Genomic DNA, 27,916 nt, shown 5'->3' with positions numbered 1-27,916 from the left:
TCATTACTGCATTGTAAATAGTGTCTGTATAAGTGAGTTTGTATAACATAACACAAAATGTATAAAACAACTATAACTTTTTTCCCTATTATCTTACTTACTTCTATCCATTATCTTCTGCATAGGTTATACTGATGACAGGTTAAGCAGAGTATTCCAGATGATTCTCCCCAGATTTTCCTGTTCCACCTGGTAAAACCTGAGGCCTTCCAAGGTCAGTTGAGATATATAAACACTCTAGTGGTTTCTGTGCCAGTCTTAGAGTCTCCTCCTACTTGGGTATCCCCAGAAAAAATTCAAAAGGAGTGATCCTGTTTATATCTTAACCAGGTGATCAAACCACCTTACTTGCTCCTTTTTGTTACATCCTGTGAGGCTGTGGGCGTGTTGCCCTCTCCCTCTCCTCCTCCTTCTTTATAAATAATAATAGCTTTAAAATGTGTTCAAATGATTAAAAACTTGGTTAGTTGGCTATGTTTTTTATTCTCTTTTTTTGTGACAGCAAGTGACTCTTCACATTAAAGAGGATGTGAAAAGCTACACATATACATGTAAAGGTTAATTTACATCATGGAGCCCGGCTCTCAAAAACTGATGTAACACTGGGCGTGAAGCTGGATTTACAAGATAAGTGCTAGGTTTTTAAAATACGTGTAGCGCGATCTTCTGTTAGTACTGAACATTAAGTCATGTGGTTGGTTGGTGGTTGGGGCTCCAGGATGTAAATAACCTCTATATATGCAGTGTTTCATGTCCTCTTTAAATATCATTCAAGTGTGTGATAAAGTATTAACATAAAAAATATTTATTCATCCAGCTCACATATCTAGAAACTGGAGCTTTAAATGTTAATACCAGGTTACTGAAACCCAGGGCTTCAATTTCAGACCTGTGTGATAAATCATTACAGCTGAAGGTGCCAATAAATGTTTTAACATACCATTAATCCACATATACTTGACACTGACATGACACTTTTTGGTGGTGATTTATTTCTTTGTTTTTCCATCTGAGGACTGAGTTCTACTCATTTTCACTTGAATGCAGCGCAATGTTTTACTCATTGCACATATTTTTACATCTAGTTTTTATCACTCTGCTATTAAATACATAAGTCTGCAAACATATAATACAAAGATGTGCAGACACAGGCAAATTATTCTGTTCAGACACAAACAGCTGGCAGCACATACAAAATAAGACATGGTGCCATCCAGTCTGGTTAAGTATTGTTTGGATGGTAGTTGGCGTTTAATTCTCTCATTCTATTAAGTCTACACAGAGAGAGAAGGAGAGAAAGAGCAATTTAACACTAATCCTCACCAAATAATATATTCATTTGTGTGCAGAATGGGAGGATTTAACGCCAGCTCACAACCAAGCTAGACTTCAATGCAATGGATACCAAAATGACCACTAACACAGACACATGCTCAAAGGAGCATGTGTCTGTGTTAGTGACTCCATTACAGATGACAACTGGGGGAAAAAAAAAATCTCACACATTTGAAAGTGAGAGACACAACAGTTTAATTTACTGTGTTAATTTTGATACCTAACAATTTAAAATATGTGTGATAAATAAAAGATGCAGTGGTAGGTTGCCATCTCCTTTTTCAATGCAAAAAAATCAATTATCATGTCTAGGGACTCTGAAAGACTAGCTGTTGTAAAAGCAAGCCATTACTATACTGTATGTCATGCTGCTGTGACTTTTAGTCCACATAAATCAAAACACGCGCACAAACACACACGCGCCAATCATTTATGTTTAAAATTGTGTAGTTAATTAACACTGACATAAATTACATTAACAAAAGGCAGCAAGAAAAAAAGAAAAAAACTGTTTCTGTTTTAAATCAGACCAAGGGTCAGATTTATTAGCAGTCTGTGCCAGTGTAAAAGTGTCTGCTTTGTTCCTGCCAGCACAGTATTTATCTGATTCATGCAAACCTGATTTACTGAGGTTTGCAGCAGGAAATTGACTTAATAAAAATGTATGATCGTTAGCATCATGATTGCTTTACTTTTTCTTTTTAACGAGTGGTAATTAGCATAGATCGATGACTCAGACCTGCAAGAGATGTACCAAACATTTGCCTTGGTGTTGTAATGTCATACTTGGATGTTTAGAAGTCAGCGCCCTAAATTTCTTGTCTTCTGTAATACTCAGCTTTTGATGAAATGGAGCACAAGTTCTGTAAATGTTGAGCATGATATGGAACTGCATGGTTACTCTGATTACTAAAGACTGGTTAAACTTTCCATAACTTCTCTCTAGAACCAAATTTCTACAAGTTCACAATAAAGAATGTTTACGAGTTTACCATTTTGTAAACATTCTTTGTTGTAAACAAACATAATCAGTTGATTCATAATGTATGTTTAAAATAAGGCAGCCCCTCTAGTGAGCTGTCAGACCTTTCTGGGGATCATACACATTATTTATTTATACACAGTCACCAGTAATTTCTGCCGTCCAAATTTTGCTTTGAATCAAAAACATTTGGATTTGTCTTCAGCACCCTCTCATATCCTGATCTAAATTGTCATGTTTCCAGACAGAAAGTCATCCATAAAATTTAAAATGATTTTTTTGGTCCATTTTTCACTGACACATTAAGTCTGCTTGTTTTTGATGTACTAATTTACAGTGTTGGTAAGTTGTGTAGGTCAGAAATGAACTGCTGCCTCTTTGCTTTGTAAATTAACTGTCATGGTCCTGCGACCATGACTCAGTGACTTTGTGTTTGTGTTCTTTATGGGGCGATCGTGGCTCAAGAGTTGGGAGTTCGCCTTGTAATCGGAAGGTTGCCGGTTCGAGCCCCGGCTTGGACAGTCTCGGTCGTTGTGTCCTTGGGCAAGACACTTCACCCGTTGCCTACTGGTGGTGGTCAGAGGGCCCGGTGGCGCCAGTGTCCGGCAGCCTCGCCTCTGTCAGTGCGCCCCAGGGTGGCTGTGGCTACAATGTAGCTTCCCATCACCAGTGTGTGAATGGGTGGATGACTGGATATGTAAAGCGCTTTGGGGTCCTTAGGGACTAGTAAAGCACTATATAAATACAGGCCATTTACCATTTCTTTATTGTTATTATTCTCTTTATTATTCACGGGCTGTTTTGGGATGGTTTGTGTTTTGGGATTTTAGATACTGGGTTCTGGGTTTGTGCTCCCTCTGTTGGTCCCTGGTGTTTGTGTTCCCCTGTCTCGTCAGGTTAATCGGGTCCAGCTGTGTCTCCCACCTGTGTGTGATTTCCCAGTGTCTCTCTGTGTACTTATGGTGTGTGTTACCTCTGTTCCTCGTCGCGTCGTCTGTATTCATACCTTGTGAAATCCCCTGCGTGCTCTCCCTGCTGTTCTCCCTTCATGTTCAGGTTTGCCACTCCTTTGTGTAGTTTATCCCAGTTTAGTTCGTCCTTAGTTCTGTTTGCCATCTCCACTTTATGTCTGGTATTGTTAATAAATCACCCTTCACGTCTGAATAAGTGCTGCATTTGAGTCCTCCTTCCACTCTTCACACGGCCGCTGCCCCGAACCGTGACATTAACGCATTTTTAGTCGATCACCCTCAGAACTTTTCGTTCCCGTTAGAACATTTGTTGAATTTCTGGTGTTATGGTAATTTGCACTGCTAATTTGACCAAATTTTACAATTTTCTGTTTTTATTTTTCAGATTTTTAAATTTGTAATTTAAAAAGAAAAGAAAAGAAAAAAAAGAATATGCCAAAGAGAATATGCATAGCTCATCACTAACTGATAAAACTGTTTTCCAGGTCTTCAGTAAGATTGGTTCCCAAACCACATCCCTGCTCATCCTTGAAATCATACCAAAATAGCCTGTGGCATTATGCAAATGTGTAACAGTCAGGGAGAGATATCACGAAAAGAAAAACAGTCAGCTTTCCAGTTCATTCAGTTCAGCAACAGTTCTTTCTTTGAGAGATTTCTCTGTGTTTTAAAATGGTGTTCAGCCATTTTGGCTAATTAAAGTTTGTACTTGGTTCTAGATAACCAATCCAAACTCAAATTATCACCTGAGCTGCACAATATTTTCTCAAACTCCAGACATACCCTTTATTTTTTGATTCTGGTACACTGTAAAACCTAATAAGTTCACAGAACTCAAAAATTGTTGTGTAACAGATTACACAGCAATTTTTTAGTGATGTTTTTAAAAGTTTTAAGTTTAACTAAAATAAAAATTATAGTTGCAGTTGCCTTAAATTACCTCAATGTTAACTCATAAATGTTGATATTCCTCAACTTATAATTAGGGAGTAATAAACTCAAAATGTTCAATATTTTTCAACTTAATTAAGGTGGAAAATACACTCAAAATATTTTACATATTGCAACTCATACGATGTTGGAAATAAACTCAAACTTTTTCATATTTTCTAACTTATAATATGGGAAATAACACTTAAAATCTTCAATATTTTTAAAATACTGTGGGAAATACACTTACAAATAACTGTTTGCCCAGTAAATTATAATCAGCTAAAAGTGTTAGAAAACATGAAAGTAACAACACTACCAATTTAACAACTTTTTATTAAACACAATGTGCTTTTAAAAAGGCACAAACAACAGAGCTCACTCATAAAAAAGTGCTTAATAAATAAAACAAGAGAAAAAGACTCCAAGGGTCTCCATCTCAATTCTAAAATTCAATAACATTTTCAGTATTAACAGCAATTGCAGCTATTAGAACATTGAGGCATTTAACACTTACTGTACCTTGACAGCTGCAGCTCACTTTCTTTTTTAAAAATACATTAAAAAAAAAAAACAGTACTGGTTTCCACTGCTGTACTTATAGGGAACAAACATCAAGGCAGTGCATTTATGTATTAGGCAACAGAACATTAAACATGAATAGTGCATGAACTGAACAGTCATTCATCTTAAATGTGAGGTAGAAGAGGCAAATGGTAAAAAAAAAAAAAAAAAAAAATGGTATAAGTAAAACAAAACAAAAAAAGAAAAACCTTCAATACTTAGCTTAACAAGTTGTCTATTCCAAGTGATTCACTTGAACAAATTCTTCTGCATCAGTAAGCGACCTAACAGTGGTTTGTTGTATTCAAGGCACATCACAACCTTCTGGATACATGTAAATAAAAGCTCGAGAGTCTGCGTATTGTAGGTCTAGTGCACAGAACAAAAAGCAGGAGAAATGAGGCATCCAGATTTGTACTGGTTTATACAACTGTACATAACTGGGAACAAACATCAGGTAGTGCATTAAGGTATTAGGCAACACAACATTAAACATGAATAGTACACAAAATGAGCAGTCATTCACTTTAAATTTGAAGTAGAAAAGCCAAATGATTAGGAAAAAAAACAAAAAAAAAAAAAGCTTCCTCAATACTCAGCTCAACAAGTAGCCCATTCTGAGTGATTCACTCATTGAACAAATCATTCTTCAGCATCAGTAGATGCCCTTTCAGTGGTTTGTTGTCCTCAAGGCACATCACAACCTTCTGGATAAATGTGAATGTAAGCTCAAGTTTCTTTGGGTATTGTAGGTCTAGTGCATAGATGTACCTAAAGAGCAGGAGAAATGACTCAGCCAGATTTGTGGGACCATTCACAAGTATTTCATCCTCAACGACAATGCAGATGCTTTCGGGACTGAAGAGGGCCGAATCAGTAGTGTCATCCGTGACAACGGACAGCAGAGCCACAGGAGTGTCAGTGAGGTCTGGACCATCTGCTGACTGCAAAACAAAAATAATACAAGAATGAGTTCAGCCCCACAAGGACACAAATCATGCTATTGATTAGAGGTGTGAATCTTCACAAGTCGCACGTTTCTTTTAGGATTATAATGTCAACGATTTAATTTGATACATCATGATGCATTACAATAATCTTAATTTGGGTTTGGTTTCAAAACATATGTTTAAATAAATGCTTTCAATAATAAATATATGCCAAGATATTTGTTTTTGTTATTTACCAAACATTTCTGACCACAACATGGCACCTCCAAAAAAATAGAACACTTGAATTTTAAAAGGGAGTTTTTATCTGTGGATTTGTTTTTGTTTAATAATCTTTCAACTATTTTCATGTTTATGCGTAACAATCTTCTTGCAATCTTATTCAACAATAGTTGATATGTGGGAGAAAACAAGTCAGATGTTGAACCTCCTTCCTGATATACACCCTGGTTCTCCTTGAGTTCTGGGCGATGTCATATGTTCGACTGAACAGCTAGGCAAAGGGGTTGATGCTGAGGCCAGTACACTTACATCACAAGTCCTGAATAATGTGGAGGCATCTTCACGCAGGTACACAGGAAGTGCACGAAGGACGAGGGCCCGTCTTGTATTTACATCATGCTGTTCCTAGATGAACATACAATATCTATTAGAATAGTATTTACACAAATGCAGAGTAAAAACAAAGTGTTGGATAGCCATGTTCTGATTGTCAATGTTATAGATCAGGGGTGTCCAAACTTTTTGTGTAATGGGCTAAACTTGTCAATCTAGAAGGTTAACCCAAAAAAATCTAAAAATTTTGAATAATTCATGGCAAAATTCTCTAGTTTCTTTGCATTTATTTTTTATTTAAATTAGGACACAAATTATAAAACTCACCCACTGACAACTGGTGAAATGTTGACTCTGTAGCGCTCTTTGCAGTCTGATATCTGTAAACAATATGTGCACAAAGACAACTTATTAATGTTCAAAAACATTTTTTGCACAGCACACACACGTAGTCAGCTGATCTCATCTGATGCAGATCTGCTCCTTGATCAAGTGACATTTGTCCAGATTTTTGGCACGAGTGACGTCGAATCAGCATCGCAGCTGGATGGCCCGATTTACATACCCAGCGCATCTGATACTCACCACAATAATTTACTAAGATTATATGCACTCCTGTTATTAAGTCCAGTTCAGTCTGTTAATGTTAACCGTTTCAAACTAATGTTAATAGGTGTGTTGCTAAGCTTAATAACTTAAATAACAAACTTGAAATTTACCCGTCCTATTTTCCCCTTTATTGTTTTTTCCTCTGTGCTGTAAATCTTCTGTCTAAGAAGAAATCTGAGGCTGGTGTTCTGAAAATGAGCTACCAAAGCTTTTTTTGAATGAATCAATAAAGATCCATTTATGGAAAGCTGTGATGAAGGCAGTTTTGCCTTTAATTATATTCAACAATATAACATATTCGACCACTTTTAAGTGATTTTGTGATCTTTAATACACTTTAATACACTAAAGTTAAGGTTATTTACCTAATTTCTAGTAAGTGGCCCTCAGTGAAAAAAGTTTGGACACCCCTGCCTTACAACTGGTGTCAAGCCAGCCTCCAATTCGAGACTTGCAGTCAAACCAGCCTCCAGTTTGTTTTACGTTCCCTGTGTATTCAAAGTATTACGGGAATGGATGTGGAAACCGGATTTCAAAATAAAAGCCAACTTCGAGTGAATTAACAGATATGTTAAGAACATAATAACATATAATTTAGGCTTTTTTTTTTAATTTTATTTTTTTTTACAAACTCTAATGTTAGATCGATATGACACAGCCTTGTACCCTAATTGTGCCCTGTCACTATCAAGGCCATCTTATTTTGGATTTCAAAGTAAAAGCCCTGTGACTCTTCATTTTTGAACTACTCTTTCAATGACTTAATCAGAATCAGAATCAGAATCGTGTTTATTGGCCAAGTATATGTGCAGACACATACAGGGAATTTGGTTCCGGTAGATGGTAACTCTCAAGCACAGCAATGTAAATCTCTCTCACTCACACACACACACACACACACACACACACACACACACACACACACACACACACACACACACACACACAAGTGTCTATATATACACATTACACATACATACACAAAGCTGTGTAAACCAACTATAAATAACGAATCTAAACTTATATACATAAAATACAGAAATGAATGAGGTGGAATGAATACTACAAAATGTACATAAGGTGCAGTTGCAGTCTGGCAGTGGGAGCAGTGTGACAGGTCAACTGTTAAGAAGGGAGAAGGCGAGGGGAAAGAAACTGTTCCTGTGTCGGGTGGTCCTGGTCTGCAGGCTTCTGTACCGTCTGCCAGAGGGCAGCAGATCAAAAAGTCTGTGTGCAGGGTGTGAGGGGTCTGCGATGATTTTCCCTGCCCGTTTCCTGGTTCTTGAGAGGTACAGATCCTGGATGGAGGGCAGGGGGGCGCTGATGATCCTTTCTGCTGCCCGTACAGTCCGCTGCAGTCTGCTCCTGTCCTGTTTAGTGGCTGCTCCATACCAGACTGTGATGGAGGAGCACAGGACAGACTCAATGACCGCAGTGTAGAACTGGATCAGCAGCTCCTGTGGAAGACTGTACTTCCCCAGTTGTCTCAGGAAGTACATCCTCTGCTGGGTCTTTTTGAGGATGGAGTTGATGTTGGTCTCCCACTTCAGGTCCTGGGAGATGGTTGTACCCAGGAACTTGAAGGTCTTCACAGTTGACACAGGGCTGTCTGATATGGTGAGGGGGAGCAGAGTTGAGGGATGTCTCCTGAAGTCCACTGTCATCTCTACAGTCTTAAGAGTGTTCAGCTCCAGATTGTGCTGACTGCACCAGAGTACCAGCCGCTCAACTTCCTGCCGGTATGCAGACTCATCACCATCTTGAATGAGGCCAATGACAGTGGTGTCATCTGCAAACTTTAGGAGTTTGACAGCCGAGTTCTTGGAGGTGCAGTCGTTAGTGTAGAGGGAGAACAGTAGTGGTGAGAGGACACATCCTTGAGGGGCACCAATACTGAGGGACCGGGTTTCAGAGGTGATCTCCCCCAGCCTCACTTGTTGCTTTCTGTCTGTCAGGAAGCTGGTGATCCACTGACAGGTAGCTGGTGACACGCTGAGCTGGGAGAGTTTGGAGGAAAGAAGTTCAGGCACAATGGTGTTAAAAGCCGAACTAAAGTCCACAAACAGGACCCTGGCATAAGTTCCCGGGCGGTCAAGGTGTTGCAGGATGTAATGCAGCCCCATGTTCACTGCATCATCCACCGACCTGTTTGCCCGGTAGGCAAACTGCAGAGGGTCCAGCTGGTGGCCTGTAATGTCTTTCAGATGGGCTAGCACCAGTCGTTCAAAGGATTTCATGACCACAGACGTCAAGGCGACAGGTCTGTAGTCATTCAGTCCTGTGATGGTGGGTTTCTTGGGAACAGGGATGATGGTGGAGCGTTTGAAGCAGGAGGGAACTTCACACAGCTCCAGGGATCTGTTGAAGATGCGAGTAAAGATGGGAGCCAGCTGTTCAGCACAGGTTTTGAGGCAGGAGGGTGAGACGCCATCTGGTCCGGGGGCTTTCCTGGGCTTCTGTTTCTGGAATAGTCGGCTCACATCCTGAGTGTGTATTCTTAGTTTCAGGGAGGAGGAAAGGGGGGTGAGAGGTGTGGTGGAGGTCGTTGAGTCTGGATTGGGGAGGGTGGGGGTGGTCGTTGAGTCTTGATTGGGGAGGGGCAGGGTGAAGGGGGGAGAGGTGGAAGGTGTGTTGGGGGTCAATGTCTGAAGCAATGTCCCTGGGGAGGGGAGGGTGGGGCGTGGGAGTCTGTCCGTCTCAAACCTGCAATAGAAAGTGTTTAACTCGTTGGCCAGGTCTTTGTTTGCTTCAATAGTGGGTGGGGGGGCGTCTGTAGCTGGTGATTTCCTGCAGGCCCCTCCACACTGACGCAGGGTCGTTGGCTTAGAGCCGTTCTTCCAGCTTCTAATAATGCTCTTAAAAGCAAAAGTCGTATTTCCAAATACTGTTTGAACTTTATATCAACACTTTCCAACCACAGTCTTTTTCACAGTGATACCATATCAATATCAAGTCAGTCTGATTTTGCCTTTCATAGTAATGGCCCTTTGAAATTGCCGATATTTGACTTAATCTTCTAACGATTCAAAATGCTCTAAAATGAAAAATTCTTGTTTCCACAGGGTAAGTCCACTTTAGATCAACAGTATACAGCCCCACAGTGATACCATATCAATATCAAGTCATTCTGATTATGCCTTCCAAAATAAAAGCCCTTTCAAATTGAGCATATACGACCTACTTTTTAACGATTTCAAAATGTTCTTAAACAGAATTTTGCTATTTCCACAGGATGAATCCATGTTAGATCAACAGTATCCAACCCCACAGTGATACCATATCAATATCAAGTCATTCTGATTATGCCTTCCAAAATAAGACTTTTCAAATTGCCAAGATACGACCTACTCTTTTAAAGATTTCAAAATGCTCTAAATTGGAAAATTCCTGTTTCCACAGGGTAATTCCACCTTAGATCAACAGTATCCAACCCCACAGTGATACCATATCAATTTCAAGTCATTCTGATTATGCCTTCCAAAATAATGGCCTGTTGAAAATGCCCATAATTTACTTAACTTTCAGTGATTTCAGAATGCTCTAAAAATGAAGATTTCAGTTTCCACAGGGTAATTCCACTTTAGATCAACACTATACAACCTCACGATGTTACCATTTCAATTTCAAGTCAGTCTGATTTTGCTTTTCAAAATAAAAGCTTTTTCAATTTGCCCATATATGACTTACTCTTGGAGCGAATTCAAAATGCTCTAAGATGGAAAAATGCTGTTTCCACAGCATAATTCCACTTTAGATCAATAGTATCCAACCCCACAGTGATACCATATCAATATCAAATCAGTCTGATGTTGCCTTCCAAAATAAAAGACTTTTCAAATTGCCGATATACGACCTACTCTTTTAAAGAATTCAGAACGCTCTAAAAATGAAAATTGCTGTTTCCACAGGATGAATCCATGTTAGATCCAATAATAATTCCAATAATTTTTCCTCTAAATCAATAATATACTCCCTCAAAGTTGTACACTGTGAAAATCAAGTCTTTCTTGTTTTGGATTTAAAAATAATCGCCCTGGAAATGGTTTGCAAGCTGTTTTGTAATTTCTTTATTTAGGATGACATCTTTCCACAGACTTGAAATATGAGCGTACTATCAATTATAACTTACTGGCAATTTCAGCTTCCTTTTACATCATCTTTATGATTCAATTCTGTCATAATCAATTGAGTCTGATTTTGCTTTTCAAAATGAAAACCCAATATGTGTTGAAACAGCAATTTTCATTTTTAAAACATTCTGAAATAATTGAAAGAGTATATCACATATGGACAAATTCGACGGGCCATTAATTTGAAAGGCGAAATCAGACCAACATGAAATTTACATGGTTTTACTGTCGGGTTGGATACTGTTGATCTAAAGTGGAATTATCCTGTGGAAACAGCATCTTTCAATTTAAGAGCATTTTGAAATCGTTAAAAGAGTAGGTCGTCTACGGGCAATTTGAAAATACTTTTATTTTGGAAGGCAAAATCAGAGTGACTTGATCTTAACATCGTATCTCTGTGGGGTTGTATACTGTTGATCTAAAGTGGAATTATCCTGTTGAAACATGAATTTTTCATTTAAGAGCATTTTGAAATCGTTAAAAGAGTAGGTCGTATATGGGCAATTTGAAAAGGCTTTTATTTTGGAAAGCAAAATCAGAATGACTTGAAATTGACATGGTAACATCGTGAGGTTGTATACTGTTGATTTAAAGTGAAATTATTCTGTGGAAACTGAAATCTTCCTTTTTAGAGCATTCTGAAATCACTGAAAGTTCGGTCAATTATGGGCATTTTCAACAGGCCATTATTTTGGAAGGCATAATCAGAATGACTTGAAATTGATATGGTAACATCGTGAGGTTGTATACTGTTGATCTAAAGTGAAATTATCCTGTGGAAACAGCAATTTTCATTTTTAGAGCATTTTGAAATCTTTAAAAGAATAGGTCGTATCTTGGCAATTTGAAAAGTCTTATTTTGGAAGGCATAATCAGAATGACTTGATATTGATATGGTATCACTGTGGGGTTGGATACTGTTGATCTAACATGGATTCATCCTGTGGAAATAGCAAAATTCTGTTTAAGAACATTTTGAAATCGTTAAAAAGTAGGTCGTATATGCTCAATTTGAAAGGGCTTTTATTTTGGAAGGCATAATCAGAATGACTTGATATTGATATGGTATCACTGTGGGGTTGGATACTGTTGATCTAACATGGATTCATCCTGTGGAAATAGCAAAATTCTGTTTAAGAACATTTTGAAATCGTTAAAAAGTAGGTCGTATATGCTCAATTTGAAAGGGCTTTTATTTTGGAAGGCATAATCAGAATGACTTGATATTGATATGGTATCACTGTGAAAAAGACTGTGGTTGGAAAGTGTTGATATAAAGTTCAAATAGTATTTGGAAATACGACTTTTGCATTTAAGAGCATTATCAAGTCAAGAGTAGTTCAAAAATGAAGATTCACAGGGCTTTTACTTTGAAATCCAAAATAAGATGGCCTTGATAGTGACAGGGCACAATTAGGGTACAAGGCTGTGTCATATAGATCTAACATTAGAGTTTGTAAAAAAAAAAAAAAAAAAAAAAAAGCCTAAATTATATGTTATTATGTTCTTAACATATCTGTTAATTCACTCGAAGTTGGCTTTTATTTTGAAATCCGGTTTCCACATCCATTCCCGTAATACTTTGAATACACAGGGAATGTAAAACAAACTGGAGGCTGGCTTGACTGCAAGTCTCGAATTGGAGGCTGGCTTGACACAAGTGCCTTACAGGTTAGGGAGTATTTGTGATCCACACAGTCTGCATCAATGATTCTTTCTTAGCCTGGGAGCAGAACGCGGCTCTTTATTTTCATTTCATTTCAATTTATCTAGCAAAGATCGATAGGGTCTGGCTTAAAGGTGTCAAGGAGGCGCCTCAGTCTGGCTGGTTGAGCCTTGTCGAATTAGCGTGAACAATTTAGCTGAACTTCGTTCGTAGCACCGAGTTCGACCAGTGTGTAATGTTAGGCTGAATCAGGCGATGCATTTTTTTCGAGCTCGCTTAGTGGAATACCCCTCTAAACTGCTAAAAGGATTTCGAGATTATCTCACAACCACACATTTGAGACTACGAAAAAATACAAACGTGTCTAATTACCATCATGATAACACACTCATGTTGTTTATTATTGTTCGCTTCATGCTAGCACACACACACACACACACACACACACATAGCTCAACAGCGTAAACTACTGACTGTGTAACACGGACACTTATTGAAATAAGTATACTCACAATACGCACGTGCATTACCAGCGAATACGACAACCGGTAGAAATGGACAATAGAAAGTTTTAGTAGAAAGTTCAAACGCATGGAGCTAAAAATGCCACCGTCAACTTCCCGGGCAAGAATACAATGCATTATGGGAAATGTTGTCCCCCACCAAAAAGCCGTCAAAACCGAAAACCGCCAAAACGTTACACCATTCTAATTTGAAATAACATTACGTATTTGTCACATTCGAAAACTTCTAAAATTACAATTACTTGGATTCGAATTCATTTATAACAAACATTCACTGTGCACAAAGTACGAATATATTTCCAGTAAAAAATAAAAGAATGTTTATCGAAATTAAATTTAAACAAAACAAAAACACGTTAGACTTACCAAATTTAGAGCAGTTGATGAAAATAAATAAGGTGGTGGTCGTGGTGGGTTGAAGTTGGGGACTCTTAATCCACACGGGCTGGCCAAATCTTCCCGGTGTCAAGGTAAATCCAAGATGGCTGACTCAGCTTTCCTGAGGGAGCGACAAGACTCCACCCACCAGAACGTCACTAATATATGCTTCTTAAACTTATTGAGCGTTCCAAACAAATTAGCTAAAAGATATTGAGCCCTATTCAATTAAAGTTGCATAAAAGCCAACAGAGCTCAATACTTTATAGTTTGCTCAACTACAAAACGACATTTGAGTGTTATGAGCTTATTAGTTATGAGCTAGAACAACTGTTAGGGATTACAGTGTAACAGTACGTGAAATGTGGAGCCAAATTTAAGTGCCAACAAGAGTCAAGGTCAGCACCACAGCTGGAATAAAATGGATCCAAGTGCAAAAAAAAAAAAAAAAAAGGCAAACTGGCATGCTATAAATTAAAGATACTTCAACAATCTGATCACAAAAGCATAAAATACTGTGTGGTGTAGCTGGAAAAAAAAATCAAAATAAAGTTTTCCATTTAAATTAGCAAGAACTAATCAGAAACAGCTGGGAAAAAACAAACAAACAGGAATATTAAGCAACAGAGGAGAAATGAGGTAATGACCTGACTGATAAAAGAATGATTATATAAAAAGAGGAAGAAAGATAACTGGATAAAGGCAAGCTCAAGACCAAGAACAGAAGAGGGAAATACAAGAGAAGAAATGTATCATGCATGAAAAGGTAAAACTAATTTCAATGTCATTTTGTCTATAATTGTGAAAAATCTTTTTTGCTAAAAGTGGTCTGAAAGAGGACCTTACACCTTTTTGCACATACAGTAATATGCATGGAGGCTCTGTCATTCAGTGCCCACTATTTATAATTCATATTAGCACGTATGATATATGTTCAGATGTCTTTGACTTTTGTCAAATATGAGAAATTGAAGGGCAAATAGTGTGTGTGGCATACACAGCAAAATCGCTGGTGTGAAATTAACACTGTGAGTGTTAAATTTAACACTAGAAAAGTGTCTATATGTGTCCACTCTTTTGAGTGTTAAATTAACACTTTTCAAAGTGTTATATTTTTAACAATGAGCTAGTGTTATTTTAACACTGCACAGAGTTAAAGATTAACACTGAGCAACACTGACCAGTGTCAAAAATATTCTACACTGGTGTTAAGTGTAAAAAAATTAACACCGAATAGTGTTGGTAGTACTTTACACTAGCCCGGGTGTTTAAAAATTCAACTCTGAATAGTGTTAATTTTCTAACACTAACACTAGTGTCAGTCAAATCATTAATACCACCAGATTACAATAAACTCTCATTAATCTCTGATATCTCTACTGCTACAATTAACCCCCAACATCTACCCATTACAAAGAAATACAAGACATTAACGTTCCAAAATACTTTGTATTCAGATACACCACAAGTAAACAAGTTATACAAAATTACAGTATGGGACAATGTACATTTTGTCATCAGTGCCATTTGAAAATTGCCTATCATAAGGTCTATAGTACACCAGATCATCTACAGAGATCAGTCTAATCCATCCTCAATAACAAATGCATTTAAGTGGTCATTGAAATATCAAATCAAATCAAATCACTTTTATTGTCACATCACATGTGCAGGTACATTGGTACAGCACATGTGAGTGAAATTCTTTTGTGCGAGCTTCACAAGCAACAGAGTTGTGCAAAATACAATAATGTAAACAAGCAAAATACAAGAATGGCTACATCTGAAACTAATAAATATATGTACAATATATAATAGTATATGCATTTCTGGATGTGTATACTAAATATTTTTCTACGTGTGTGTGTGTGTGTGTACACATATTTTACAAATTAAATAGAGTAAACAATAAATAAAATATATAAAATAAAATATACAGAGTGAGACATGTGCAAAACAGTGGCGTTACTGTACAGTATGGAGTGCATAATGTTAAAGTTCCAGTAGTGAAGCTGAGGTGTCTATGAAGTGTTCAGCAGTCTGATGGCCTGATGGAAAAAGCTGTCTCTCAGTCTGCTGGTTCGGGACCGGATGCTGCAGAACCTCCTTCCTGATGGAAGTAGTCTGAACAGTTTATGGCTGGGGTGACTGGAGTCCTTGATGATCCTCCCCGCTTTCCTCAGGCACCGCTTCCTGTAGATGTCTTGGAGGGAGGGAAGCTCACCTCCAATTATCCGTTCAGAGCACCGCACTACTCGCTGGAGAGCTTTGCAGTTGTAGGCGGTGCTGTTGCCATACCAGGTAGTGATGCATCCAGTGAGGATGCTCTCAATGGCACAGTGATAGAAGGTCCTGAGGATGCGGGGGCTCATGCCGAATCTTTTCAGTTTCCTGAGAAAGAAGAGGCGCTGCTGCGCCTTCTTCACTGTTTTGTTTGTGTGTACTGACCACGTAAGATCCTCAGCCAGATGTACACCAAGGAACCGGAAGCTGCTCACTCTCTCCACAGCAGCGCCGTTGACGGTGATGGGGGTGTGTACTTCTCTGCACCTCCGGAAGTCCACTATCAACTCCTTTGTCTTTGCGACGTTGAGGGTGAGATGGTTGTCTTGACACCAGTGGGTCAGGGCGCTGACCTCCTCCCTGTAAGCCGTCTCATCACCGTTGGTGATAAGACCCACCACTGTAGTGTCGTCCGCAAACTTCACAATGATGTTGGAGCTGTTAGTGGCTGTGCAGTCGTAGGTGTAGAGTGAGTACAGGAGAGGGCTCAGTACACACCCCTGTGGAGCACCAGTGTTCAGTGTGACGGGGGATGAGGTGATGCTGCCCAGTCTGACCACTTGGCGTCTGTCAGACAGGAAGCTAAGGATCCAGCTGCAGAGGGAGCTGCTCAGTCCTAGATCCTGCAGTTTCCTGTCCAGCTTCGAGGGAACGATGGTATTGAATGCTGAGCTGTAATCTACAAACAGCATTCTCACATACGTGTCTCTCTTCTCCAGGTGTGACAGGGCAGTATGTAGTGTCAGGGCTGTGGCATCATCAGTGGACCTGTTGTGGCGGTATGCAAACTGTAGAGGGTCCAGTGAGTCGGGTAGTGCAGAGCAGATGAAGTCCCTGACCAGCTTCTCGAAGCATTTGCTTACGATGGGGGTCAGGGCTACAGGTCGCCAGTCGTTCAATGAGGAGATGGTGGAGGATTTGGGTACAGGGACGATGGTGGCCATTTTGAAGCAGGCTGGGACTACAGACAGAGAGAGGGAAAGGTTGAAGATGTGCGTGAACACTCCAGCCAGCTGAGCCGCGCATGACTTGAGGACGCGGCCGGGAATCCCGTCCGGACCAGTAGCTTTGCGTGCGTTCACCTTCCTGAAGCACCTCCGCACATCCTCCTCAGACACAGTGTGCGCACTGACGTCATCCGCGGTGCGCACACTGTCCGGTCTCATGGTGTTCGCTGTGTCGAATCTAGCATAAAATACGTTTAGATCCTCACACAGAGAGGCCGTGGTCTGCGGTGTGCTGGTTTTCCCTCTAAAGTCTGTGATCGTCTGTTGAGACTTTACAAGTTAGAAGATAAGCATTGCAATCTCTAACAATTATATTGACAATCTTACTGAACAAAGGCATCTCACTTGATACTTGAGCAATAACAGAGCTGCACATGTTCAGTATTTGCCTTTTTTCAACTGGAACCTGTGTAGTTATTGTCATGGGATGAGCCACATTTACAGGCTGTGAAACAGAGGTTCCATCGTTAGGTACAGGCTCAAAATTATTGATGACCTCAGAGTGAACGCAGTCTCCATGTGCTCGGAATAAGTGCCGCTTGTAACCAGAGTACGTGCGAAAGATAAATGAACATCCAGGCTCTCCACAGGTCAAACGTAAAAACCTTCCTGGGTACAAACCATGCTGGAACTTCAAATTTCTAAATAACACTGAGCAACTTGAGTGGTGTATCTTGCAAAAGTAACAGGTGAACATTTCCAGTCAAAGTGCTGAATAGTGGATATTTTTAAACAGTACAGTGAAGACTTGCTCTTGTTTCCCTGACCCGAGGACTGTCCTTCATGCTGCCAACATCAGTGCCATACACGGTGGTCTGGATGAATGTGTAGAAGTTGTCCAATGCCTTATCAAAGGACACGGCAAATAAAAAAATGTGCCTTGAAAAGTTTTGCCTTGTCAAAACCTGCATCTCCCATCTGTGTCACACAAGGAATGACCTTTTGATCTAGGACAATGTAGAAACTCTGGATGGTGTTCTTTCTTTCTCCAACACACAGGACGAATGGCTGAGTGGGGCCAGCCTTAAGAAAAGCCTCCGTGCTATCCCCCACCTGAGGGAGAGAAAGAAACCAAGTGATTCACATTAAACAAAATTGATAATCTGATGTTGAGGCATTGCTGCGTGAAGTTATGACAATATTAAAATGTTTCACTCCACGCACCCAATTATTTTTGTTTCAATGTGTACATTTAGTTTTAATAGAAACAATGACATGTCAGTCCTGCAACACCAGGCCTGTCTGGGATAGATACATCTGCTGCAGGTTGGATCACCTTGCCATCTTAAAATATCAGCCCTTGATAATTTGCATCTGTTCTCATCAAAAGAGAAATATACAATTCTAAAAATCATACCTTGATGAATTTCATTAGGTGGTGAGCAGCATCTGATGTGCTAATCTTTGAAGATGTCCTTCCCTTAGATGTTGGACAAGTGAAGCAGCAAAAGATGGCAGCCGCCTCGCAGTCCCAAACTACAGAATAGGAATTAAGATCACAATTACTGTCATTTAAAGGACCCCAGCAGCCATTTTTTCCACCTTATGTATGTACATTTTAGACACCTGATAATTTTTCAATAAAGGCAGTTTACCAGTGCCTTGGTTTAAATTTCAAATATTGTATAACAAGACAAAACTGCAAATATGAACGCATTTCCCCCCCTCTCACTCTTAACTAACCTTTAATTGAACTACAAAATTAACACAATGGTCCTCTCTTTCTGGTCAGACACTTTGCAGCACTTCTGCTGTAATTTTGTTCATATTTAACAAAATAAAAATGCAGAAATAAGTGTACACATTAGTTTTTGACTCTCACTGAATTAACAAAGCCAATCCCTCCACATGTTTGTACTCTCTTGTTACCTCGGCCAGGTCCGCGGCTCTGAACCGTGGTAATGACACCTCTGGCTAATACGTGGGGTTGTCAGTGTACAGTCGAGTCTTAACAGCTTTCCTACAACCAGGCACTCATTTTGGCGGCAGTGGTTATTATTATATTTACATGCTTTCTTCTTCCATTTCTCCTCGGTAACAGCTCCTACATTCTCCCTCTCTCGCGCTCAAACACACAACGGGAGGGGCAGTTCCACGTTCTCCCTGCAGCATGGACTACGCTGCCCATGAGGGCCCGTAACACTCTGCCCATATTGCCTTCATATTAATTTTGGCTAATGACAAAAAAAGTCACTTTAAGGGTCAAATTGCATTATACTTCTTCACCTCACCTGACGTGGGCCGCAAGTGGCCTCTGGGCCGTGAGTTTGAGACCACTGACCCTAAGGCTTTGACAAGTAATATTCATTACAGCCTGCCAACAGCCAGATTATGCTAAATGAATATTAGGAAAGTAACTGGTACTTTCTAGCTAGCAGTAGTCTAGCTTAACAAAAAGAGTTAAAATTCAAATATGACACTTAAAGATGATGTATTTTGATATAAATACTATTTTTTTTACTAGTTATCATGTTACTTGTTCTAACATCAATCTAAAACTTAATATTTAACCGAATAAAACTTACCGCAGCAGCAAGAAAAAATGGCGACCGAAGATTCTGAAATGCGGAGCTCCACAGGAAATGAAGGTGTGGTCTAATTTAACACCCACAGTGTTAAAATGCAGTAACGACTAAAATCCACACTAACACTTTTCAGGAATCAACTCTCGATGTGTTATTTTAACTCGATTAAGTGTTGAAATAACTCGGAACTCTGTTGAATTCTACTAACACTGAAAAATCCACACTGGCATTTTTGCTGTGTAGTACGCGCTTGAGGCAGCTGTCATGATTTAGTGCTATATAAATAAAATTAAATTGAATTTAGCGGACATTTTCCAGAGATTCAGTGGCTGAATCATCCTCCAAGCATGCTGAAGTATCCTCGGACAAGATGAGGAAATGTGACCACCCCCCAATGCATCCATTGGAGTGTGTGTGTGTGTGTGTGTGTGTGTGTGTGTGTGTGTGTGTATGCAATTGTTAGAAAACATACAGATAAAAGTGCTGTATGATTGTGTGAATGAGACTTCCAGTAGAAAGTGCTTTGATTGCCCAGTTGAGTAGAAAGGCACTATATGAGTACCAGTGCACTTACCATTTATTTTGTTTTCTACTTTCATTTTTTTCGACCAATCCTCAATACTAGGATGTAGAAATCGTCATGACAGACAATCCAATCTTCCCAGTATTTTACATGTTTGATTAATGTGAATGTGACTTGATTTTAAAGTAATTTACAGCAACTTTAAGTTTCAAGAAAACTTGAGTTTTACAATGCTTGAGCTCAGGATCTAAATATACAGTATACACATTTAAATTTCAAATGTAATATCTTTACATAACCATTATTATAATTTTATTTCTCATATGAATGCTGTTTATTCAGCTTAGTTCCTTCTCCCTCAGTTCACAGCCTATCTCTGTCATGGCCCTTGGGTCTTGGTCCCAGGGTTTTGAGTTTTTTGTGGATTGATAGTTATTTTGGTTTGAGTATGATTTATGTTTAGGTTCTTTATAAGTTCTTTTTTGTTGCTTTAAGCTAATCTCTATGGTATTCCTTTGCACATCTTTAGTTGTTAGTTTTAGTTCCAGATCGTTTTGTGGAGTTTGTTTCCACTTACTTCCATTTTAACTTTCAGTCCCTATTCTGTCTTTCAGTGTTCCAAGTGTTAAGTTGGGTTTTTTTTTTTTGTTTTTTGTTTTTTTTTTGGGGGGGGGGGGGTTGGTTGTTTTTCTTAATCCTATTTAGTTATGCCGTACATCCCATTTTATTCCAGTAGCTTTGGTAGCTATACTTTTTGTTTCTTGTGCTGAATTTTACTTCTGTTGTCATTTTCTTGATTAGTTTCAGCTGTGTCTTTTTACCCCAGGTGTTTCCACTCTCCCTAATTCCTTCTTGTGACACTTCAGTAACTGCTTCAGTCCTCAGTCTGTTTCCTCTTTCCTGCTTTGAAGACTATGGATTTTCCATTATACTCATAGACTTCAATATCCTATATAAGGGTTGTTTTTAGTTCATTATTGTGCATCTGTGAGTCCTTAATTTGAGTTCTTCCTGCCCACCTGTGACACTTTTGTTGACATAACATTATGTCCATAGCACATTTATCTGATCTTCAGCTCTATTTTACCCATTAACAAAACTTGAAAATAGCGTCCTAAATGCAGGAAGTCGGGGCACACAACCATTCTGCTGTTCTTTGTGGTTAATTATTGAGATGGTAGCGGGATGATGTTTCTAATTGTCTTTCATGAATTAACCACGACAGACCAGATATTATCACTGAAGATTGAGAAGGAAGAAAGAAAGATTGTCTCAGCTGCAAAATATCAAAGTATTCCTACTTTTGAACTTTTATTGCCAAAAGGAGAAAGCAAAGCTTTTAAACTATATCAAAATTTGGCGTGTGTGCGTGTGTGTGTGTGTGTGTGTGTGTGTGTGTGTGTGTGTGTGTGTGTGTGTGTGTGTGTGTTCGTGTTCAAGAAATTGCCCAAGCAGAGCAAAGGAAAGCCTAACCTTCTTCCTCATGGTGATGTGACAATATTAATAAAATCCAGAGTTTCTCTTGCTGATGCTCAGGTGTAGACCAGTAAGAAATAAGTGAAGTGGTGCTTGAGGTAAATAAGGTAGAACAGCTGCTCGGTAGATAAGCCTGCTGTTCACACATCAAAATGACTTCAGTTCATTCCTACATTCCAAATAATTCCAATAGCCCTCTTTCCATCTGGTATTAGTGTGCAAAAAGTCATTTCAATACTGTTCAACCCGACAATGACTGTAACTGTTGCGTGCATAGAAAGTATAAAACATGGACATGGCTTCCAAAAAAGGGAAAATGAAGCCAGTGCGGAGATACCTGATAGCTTCTATGTGAAGCTATCGCCAGCAGATTGCAGAAGTTGTGGTTGCAAAAAGACTCTTTCCTGTTGATCTTATAGCACCAGTGACTCAATTTAGACTATACGAATAAAATGAAGTAAGTTTTGTCAGTATTCGTCATACCATATTTCAAAATGGGCAGTTATCTGTGGTGTGAAACTGCATGGATGTACCCATCTCTATGTGCTTTTACAGTCAGTGCCCTTTCTTATTACATACGTTGTTTTTGTAACCAATATGGTAATGACTGTAAGGCTCATCTTCCGACTTCAAAATGGGACTTCAGAACCCAATGGCAGAAGTCATGGTAGCTCAGCAAGGTTCATCTTTTATATTGTCTATGTTTGCACACAGTCATTTATATTGACGACAGACAATCATGTTTCCTCTGAGTCTCATACCAACACTAGCTACTAGCTTCTTTTAGGAACCTAATTTAGCTTCAGCTCAAGTTACATTCTACACTAAAGAATAAAAAGACTCACAATGACCCTGTAAGCTTGTTCTAAATAGGGAATGGAAATGGAGCACAACAATCTTATGTCTATTTTAGAGATAATACTACAGTATTTAAACCCATTAAAATCAACACTTGAAAAAGAAATACAGAATAACTATATTTATGTTTGCATGTTTTTTATGCATTTACTTTATCAATGTAAAATACATTTAAATGATCTATTTTCCATATCCTTGAAACTGAATAAATAAAGAAATGTAAAGCAATTAAATGTTGTGCTTAATTGGCAAAGAGAGAAGGGATAAGCAAAAAGTTAGGAAGTCCCAGTAAGTAAAGGGATGGCTGGAAAAGTGAAAGAAAAGTGAATTTGAGAGTACATGCAAGAGTCACCATGGGCAGTAAAAAGAGATGTGAACAAGTGAGGAGAGGAAAAGTGTACAAGGGAAGCATGGACTGATAACTAGATGGATGAATTGAAAAGTGGGAAAATTTCAGCATGACAGCACAAGAGCCGAAATGGCTGAAAGTTATGGGCAGAGAAAAAAAGAGACACGCTATATGAAAATGAGAGGAAAAAAGTGACAGGCGACAGATGAACAAAGTGAACATCCTCTGCTGCAGACAGAAATCCTTTATTAAAGACAATAGCAGAAAGGGAGGTGAAGAATGAAAAAAGGAAAAAGATGAGGATGCAGTCAAAAATGGGTCAAGAGAAAGATTACGAGACAGCTCTGCAAAAGTGGAGGGAAAGTGTGTTGAAGTACTGATGGGGAACAGAAGAAGAGAATGACAAGAAGTTACAGGGAGGAGACATAAATACAGGATTAGAGCTGCAATGGATGAGATGAGAGGCGAGGTAAGAAGGAGAAGGAGTTGCTTTTCAATGGAGCTGCTGATGATTTCCACTTGATAGATCTAATCAATCAGCTTGTCTCACTACCCGTTCATCCTCACACACACCTTCTCTGACTCATGCTCACTGTGGTGTGCCGCACACAGATTGATGGTCCATAGACGAAACAATGGACTCCCTTGTTTTTTTTCTTTGCCACCCAATGTGTTATGAAAGGTAAATGGTTCAGGTGCTTTTCTTGCCCTTGATTTTCCTTGCCAGGGGGAACACAATTAACATAAGCATCCATGCATCAAGGGTTTGGACGGGTGAAACTACCAGAAGGACATCTCATGTGCGTTTTCAGGCTTCCTGGATATTGTGTAACTGACACAAAAAAGCGGTCAAAAAAACAAAAGAAAAGATTATTTAACACTTCTGCTTGGCAAGTCTATTGACACAGGATATTGCTAGCAGTGATAGCTAGTCCTTGCATCTGCTAATTTAATTTTAACATCTTTATAACATTTATTGAATGCCACACTTTCTTCCAGTTATATAATATGTACATATTAAAAAAGCAAAAGAACAAAGTGCAGTAGTTATTATAAAGTTATAAGATATCATTACAAATTACATAACTGAAGATACAGAATTGTAATGACTGGCCATTTCTAAACGTATGTGTCTCCATCATGACTTTGACTTAGGGATATAAATTCATGTGGTTTGGTACAGGTGTCATGGTCCGGCTGAGTGTGGTGTTTTTCCATAGACCTGGGGCTCCACCTCTGGGAGGAGTCTCCATTCAGCAGTCTCACCTGTCTGCAATCAAGCTAGTGGTATTTAAGACCAGCACACTCAACAAGTCTTTGCCACATCTACAGTGAACCGGTGTTAGGGTTTGGCTCTCTTGTGATTTCATTGAAAGTAGTATTCTTACCATGTGTCTTTCTGTTCTAGTAATCCAGCTGGTCATCACACTTCCCCTACAATACTTACAACAATACTTACCTTCATTAGGACGCCAGTCTTCCTGCAGTCACGCAGTCTGGTTACACTCGCTTCCTCTCTGCACACCGCCTGCCTGCCTCCCTGTTTTAGCTTCTGGAACTCATTTGGTACAGTACGTTATGGACTCACCCCGGATTGGAACTCTCCCGGATCCCTTGGACTGTCCTCCCATGTCATTCCATGCCTGCAAAGAGTAAGCCATTAGAAACACTTCAAACCGTACTTACTGTTAATCACTGGAACCCAGACTCTGTCTCCTTTCATTGCAGTGACTCTGCACACCTTCACCCGAGCCACAGTCCCTCCTCCCCTTGGCCCTGTTTCATGGACTTCAGTATAAACTTTAGCTCACAGATTAAGCTTCACATTTTGACTTTTCAGGTTGTCTCATTTCACAGTTCATAGTCAGCATCCAAAGGTTTTGTTTCACTTTGTAAATAAAGCACTGTCTCCACTTTAATCTGTGCCTCTGTCTGTGTTTGCATTTGAGTGCTCTCACCTGGTCTGGCCTCTGGGCTGTGACAACAGGTGACAAAAGATTTGACGCAAATGCACATATGTGTGTACACATGCATTCAAATATAAAAAGAAAAGTTATGAAGTTTTTAATTCCAATGTTTATGCTCCACATGCAAGACAAAAAAAGAGAATAAGAAAAAAAAATGATTTCAAAATGAAAATTTTAAGCTTTAACAATAGGACCTAATCAGTACAAAACTCAGCTAGACGCCTGTTATTATTTTAGTACTGGTGTGCATAATGTATTAATATTACCAATTCAGAACTTCACATTGTTGCAAAGGCAATTTCATCATGTATCAGCTCTGTTTAGAACTCAGTGCAATTTCTCTCCTCAATTCTTTCACTTCATTTGTTCTGTTTGTGATTCTGAACGAGGATAATTCAAGGATATTGGAAGCAAGGACTGTCTTTTTGTGGTTCAATTAAGGCAAAAAGCATTTAAAAAGTTGTATGGAGGTAAAGAATGAAATATGAAGATAAAATATATGAAGAACACAAATCTAAAACTTGTATTGTTTACTTGTATTTGTTACTGGCTGAAAGAGGTATTTGCATGGACAGAAAAAAGTAGAAAGGTATGGTTACTGGTACAAAACTGTCCTTCCACAGGTTGTTGGTGCTGTGGCTCTATCAACTCTATAGGTGTGCAGCTAAAATAAGTATTGAAGAGTATTGAAGAGGTCACCAGTTTAGTTTTGTCAAAGTGCCTTTTGGCCACTATTACTGTTTTCTTTTAAACAATTGTACCTGCTGATTCCAGAGGGTACAGACTCGTTACACTCATTTAGTAAGCAGTATTTTGCTGTCTTTTTATTGACTATGTATCAGTGATGTGTTGATTCAGCTTCATGATTTTATTTAAATATAAATATATTTATAATATAAAATTTAAATTTGATATTAAACAGTAAGGATACTGACAAATATAACAATCTTTATCCCAAAAAAATAATATTCTTCATGCCTGCATTTAGATACATAGAAAAAACTGAATCCTGTTTGGAAAAATAAATTGATTCCTCTCCCACATATTAAAACAGCTGGAGGCTACAGCTTCAGAAAGCTTAGAAGGACCTTTTATTTGAATTATCTGTCCCTTCTCCACAAACATTTTGTCACTCACATACAGAAAATAAAGCTATAGATCATCTCGAGTTAGTCCTCTTGTACATGAGCGTGTGTGTGTTTGTTTGTGTTAAGACCAGTGATGGGTAACTGAAATAAATGGCCGCAGTCAGCAGAGGGGCTGTTCACCTACTGTTAAGTGTCTGTCTGAAAGTGTGTGTGTGTGTGTCCGTCCTTGAAACAGTGGCCATTTGGACAACAGACAATGCCATCAGATTTCTCTCTCAAATACACATCTCTTACCAGACAGCCTGTAGAAGGGACTATTCCTCCTTAGGTGTCTAGAAGAATAGAATGGAATTGGACAGGCACTGATATAGTGCTTTTCTAGTCTCGCTGAAACTCAAAGCACTTTACACAACAAGATGAAGGCTCTCACATCCTCCAGGCCTCATCGAGTTTTGCAGGCCACTTCAGGACTGTCAAACCTTCTCCAATCCTGTCCTCTGTCAGTGGCTAATTTATTAACGGCTTTCGTGATTATTAACAGCACATTGCATAAAATATTTTAAGAACTTTTAGAGAATGAATAAATGTGTAAAGTCAGATGTTTTCTTTGCTGATGTGGAGGGTTAAGGCAACATTGTAGTAATCAGAGCACTTGTGGCAGTGCTCCCCAAACTGGGTGAGTAGCTCAAGGAGCAGTCCTGAGACAAAGATACTGTACAGGACCGTAAAGCTCCTCCCATATAATCTTCCAGTATTGCTCTGTCTCCTGCTCTGATGGGGCGGTTCTCATATTGTTGTTGCTCATGTTTTTATTGTTGAGCATACAACTTGGATGGTTCAGTGGAGAACAGCTGGTTTATTCTCCTGGCTTCTCTTTGTCTGGTATACCTCTGGTTTCACACCTTTCTGCAGCTGACTTTCACCTGTGCTGTCTATATCTTGGCCTCTAGTCTCCTTCTCCATGAAGGATCTTGTAGCTGTTCATCTTGCAGCGAAGTATCTCAAGGATAGCTCTGCTGTGGTGTAGGTCAGCTGGTTGGTTTTACAGATCATTGCAGTAGAGATTGTCCATAATGATGTGTTCACATATTCTAGTAGAATTTAAGGGGGTACTTTATTTAGTCTCTCTCCCTCTCTCTCTCTTTATCTATAGGATGAGGAATAAAAATGGGGAATGATGGACTGGTGAAAGCCTCTTAATCAAATTTGATTGCTGTGGTTTTCACAGGCATGGCCAGTTGAACAAGTGAAAGGTTTCACACAGCTTCACCTTCTACTGCCAAGTGCATCACTGTTGCTGCTTTGCTTTCTCCCATTGACATACATGCTATTGAGTGTCAATCAATAAACAAAGGCTGTAAAGACACCTGCTATGAGAGAGAAGGGCACACTGGCATTAAACATTATAAACAATCACTCGAAGACTCTCTACACCAGTAATTGACAGCATTTCAATTTTGCTTTTAATACTGTCTTCCTCTCTGTGGGTGCTTTGAAATGAAAATCAAAATAGATTGTCATGAAAAAATTTTTTTTGTACCTTCTGAAAAACACCTTAATGTTTTTCCATCATTTCTTTTTGTCATGACATGATGACAGCCTGTAAATGTTGTGTAGCGCTGCTGCTCTTAAAATGAGAGCCCTGCGGAGAAGACGAGGACCTAGCAATCCCTGTTGACTTCTGAATGTGTATTAATGGTGGGAGGAAGTAACCAGGCCAGATAAGTTCTGTTATTAGCTGTGACTAGGAATATGTTTTCAGCCAGTATATTTAAAAAAAAAAAAAAAAAAAAAAAAAAACCCCAAAGAAACCACCCAGCACGCCCCTGCGGGCGGTTTATCTTTCAAGCTCTGGTCCTCTACCAGAGGCCTGGGAGCTTGAGGGTCCTGCGCAGTATCTTAGCTGTTCCCAGGACTGCGCTCTTCTGGACAGAGATCTCCGATGTTGTTCCCGGGATCTGCTGGAGCCACTCGCCTAGCTTGGGAGTCACCGCACTCTGTCTGTCTGTCTGTCTGTCTGTCTCTGTATAGTTAAAATATATATTATTACACCCATTTTCTGTGCTGTTTGATTATTCCCTTTTGCTACACTTCATTCACTCTGTATATGGGTAGAAACTCCCTTTTAACAGGATGAGATCTCCAGCAGATGCTAATAAAAGTGGACCTACCCCTGAGGAACTTGCACAATATATATCGAAACAGGTTGATTTGTATTAACCTTTTTTTGCAAATTGCTACATTTT

At 39.1% G+C, this 27,916-nt stretch overlaps 2 long non-coding RNA genes across 3 annotated transcripts; one reads left to right on the top strand and one right to left on the bottom strand.

Moving 5' to 3' along the window:
* Nucleotides 1-125: 125 nt before the first annotated feature.
* LOC146551898 (uncharacterized) lies at nucleotides 126-24,643 on the top strand. Its single transcript, XR_014889982.1, has 4 exons — nucleotides 126-214; nucleotides 23,799-23,902; nucleotides 24,084-24,267; nucleotides 24,344-24,643. It is a non-coding gene; the product is annotated as an uncharacterized LOC146551898 (long non-coding RNA).
* On the bottom strand, nucleotides 4,462-13,742 carry LOC146551899 (uncharacterized). 2 transcript variants are annotated; one of them, XR_014889946.1, is made up of 4 exons: nucleotides 13,583-13,742; nucleotides 6,615-6,667; nucleotides 6,264-6,359; nucleotides 4,462-5,726 (listed from the first exon to the last, which is right to left on the bottom strand). It is a non-coding gene; the product is annotated as an uncharacterized LOC146551899 (long non-coding RNA). The 2 variants fall into 2 exon arrangements; XR_014889945.1 differs by lacking the exon at nucleotides 13,583-13,742 and adding an exon at nucleotides 13,205-13,322.
* Nucleotides 24,644-27,916: the final 3,273 nt, after the last annotated feature.

The sequence above is a fragment of the Mchenga conophoros genome, linkage group LG19, assembly GCF_057382185.1.
Source record: "Mchenga conophoros isolate Kocher_MC1m ecotype Shallow Benthic linkage group LG19, M_conophoros_male_GT1.1, whole genome shotgun sequence".
Classification (NCBI taxonomy): Eukaryota; Metazoa; Chordata; class Actinopteri; order Cichliformes; family Cichlidae; genus Mchenga; species Mchenga conophoros.
Note: the sequence above shows the minus strand (reverse complement) of the source record. Positions and strands in the feature narration are given on the sequence as shown.